Raw genomic sequence first — 2,782 nt, forward strand, 5'->3', positions numbered from 1 at the left:
CAGTAGAGGCCTAAACCTTGCTTCGTTTTTCGTTCAATGCCATGAACATTGTGAGAAACGCGGTTTACTAGTTCTGCAGTTCTTCAAGTAGACCAACGCAATTATTGCGTTGAAAATTTAAGTTAATAAAAATATCACTCTTACCATTTGTATGAGATCTCAACGTAGAAGATTGAATATGGCACGTAAGTCGTGGCGAGGTTCCTTCTCCTTCTTTTTCCTTCCTTCAATGTTTGTGATACAATCGGTGAATGATAAAATACGATATTTTCCGGCATCACAGTTGACAGCCGTTGTCTAGTTCTGTTAATGCCATACAATTTCTTGGCACAATTTCTATCAGCGTACGTCGTTGTTGATTTGAGTTCTTGATCCACTTTAGTACGTAAATGATGTATTTGTGCACAAGCACTTGCCTCATGGTTAAGTAAGATATTGAATAGTTATTTGACTAATTTTATAGGAAGATACCGCACTCTAACGATTTTTCGATACCAGACTTCCTGATGTTCGTCGTTGCAGTCCGTAACATGTCTATTACTTTTAGCGAAAAAGCATCGGCTCGATAACTAGCGCCTGTCCTCAGTGATGCTCTTTCGGCAGTAGCCCCGAAGATAGAAAAATTTTCCTCCGCCGCATGTATCAAGCAGAACAAATTTCGAGTGTATATAAGTTGAAACTACTTTAGATTGCGATAATATATACAATAGATTACAATAATATGTACAATAAATTAGAATAATATATACAATAAAAATGTCGCTCCTATCGATTGTATGTCTCAGCACGGAAAAAGATTCATCACGGCATATAAGTCGTAAAACGTTTATTTTTCTTCTTTTTCCTGTTTTCACTGTTTACGATACAATTGGCGGATGCTAGAATGCGACATTTTCCGGCATCATAGTTACGTCCCTTCATCATGTGATGCGGCTGATGTCTTACAAGTTTCCAGTACCACTTTCGACTGCGGCTTTAATTGTACGTTTTTAACTCGCTTGAGAACATCCATAATATATTTGTGTCCACGCAGCTGTTTCTTAGCCAGCAGTGGTATTGAACAATTGTTCAACCATTTTTGAAGCCAAGTGCCATATTCGATCGCCTATTCGATTCCAGTGTTGTTGGGATTCATCTTGGCGACCCGAAGTGCCTGCATAATCTCTGGGGAAAATGTTGGCTCGATCACGGGCGGTGTCGTTAGCGTATCTCTTTCAGCTCTTTTAGCTGCGCTAATGGAGGAATCTTCATTCTCGCGACTCTCCGATCTTTCACTCAAGACGCTGTGACTGCGAGCCCTGTTCTCGCTGCTGACATCGTCGACAATGTTACCGATGATATTATTACCGCTCGAAGTTAAATCTATATTAGTCTTTTTACTTTCACGAGTCCAATTAGCTTTCTTTGGCACTGATGATGCTGGAGCTGGTGTTGTGGATGCCTCAGCGGCAGGTGTCACACTTGGTGATTTTCGCGTGTAAGAGCTGGAGATATCTTGGGTTGACGCAACGGCGATGTTCCTATTACCGATAGAATGCGTTCCCCATAACGTTACCGATCATATTTCCCATCGTGTTGCGAACGCCATCAATGCTGCTAGTGTTGATGGCGGAATTACTAACAATCGTGCTACTGACTATTGTGGGTAATGTGGTCTTATTTGTTCTGGTATATTGTAACCCGTTCTCCACCAAGCTAACGTAGTTGTTGCATGACATTATATGTTTCAGAGTGGGCCATATTGTATATATATTGCGCTGGGCACTTGAAGTCATCGATGGAAACAAAGCAGCAGCATAATCTGAATTGTAATTGTGGCCTATTAAACTACCAGCCGAACTAGTAGATGGACCTGGCAATATAGTTTGCGGAATATTCTGCCGACTGGTACGATCTATTTTCGCTTTTTTTGCTACCTGAGCGTCTTCGTCCGGTGTAGCAGGTAATTGTCGACTGATGCTTGAATACCGACTGCCAACAGATTGTCGATTGCCGTTTGCCGACATTAAGCATTCACTAGCGAGTGTCGAGGACCTATTTCAATTGCCACATTGTTGCACTGGCTGCGAATTTTGTGTTCCGATTTGCACCATCCGCGCAATGTCGACTCCGCGACTCCGATATCTCGAGCAATAAAGGCTTCACTCTCGCCACCGTGGATGCGAACAATGGCGCTTACTTTTTCCGCCAGCGAAAAAATCTTAATGTGATGCTTCTTTGGGCGTGATTGGCCGTTCCTCGGCACCACTGCCATTACCTGCCTGGTGGTGCGGCTTCCTTCATCCACGATGAGGCGAGTGTTGTCATTTGGCTGGTCATTGGCTACATTCTCGTCGATGTGTGTCCTGTCGTTTATTGTACGGTGGTTACGTGCCCGTGATCTGCTACAAACACGACTGTGATCTATAGGGGACTGCATTGTGAGATCCAGTTTGAACGGATAACGGTCCATTTTGAATTGCTACGATCTTTCCGTGCGTTTTGGGTAAACCTTTTTCACGTTCGCGCAAGTTCACATTCGCGTGGTCCCTCTTCTTCCTGTTGCTCTTTTTCAGTTGCTAGGTGCGATTTGCCGCTCTCTACGTCGATCGATTAACGTTTATAAATCGCACTATTCACCAACCGACTAACACTACCGATCTCATCTGCCTGCAAACATGCGAGGAATTTCAATTGTAGCTACGCTATAAGTAGATGGAGTGAGAGAGTAGCCGAGAGAGAAACGCGAGAAATGACGACGAGGACGACGAGGACGATGTCGAAGATGCGCGAACGAAGCCGT

General features: G+C 43.6%; 1 pseudogene; it reads right to left on the reverse strand.

Annotated features, from left to right (window-relative positions):
- Nucleotides 1–1,105: 1,105 nt before the first annotated feature.
- On the reverse strand, nucleotides 1,106–2,452 carry LOC116853704 (annotated as a pseudogene).
- Between the last annotated feature and the right edge of the window lie 330 nt (nucleotides 2,453–2,782).

Source organism: Odontomachus brunneus, unplaced genomic scaffold, assembly GCF_010583005.1.
Source record: "Odontomachus brunneus isolate Ranch 3 - 2012 unplaced genomic scaffold, Obru_v1 Obru_scaffold_467, whole genome shotgun sequence".
Lineage (NCBI taxonomy): Eukaryota > Metazoa > Arthropoda > Insecta > Hymenoptera > Formicidae > Odontomachus > Odontomachus brunneus.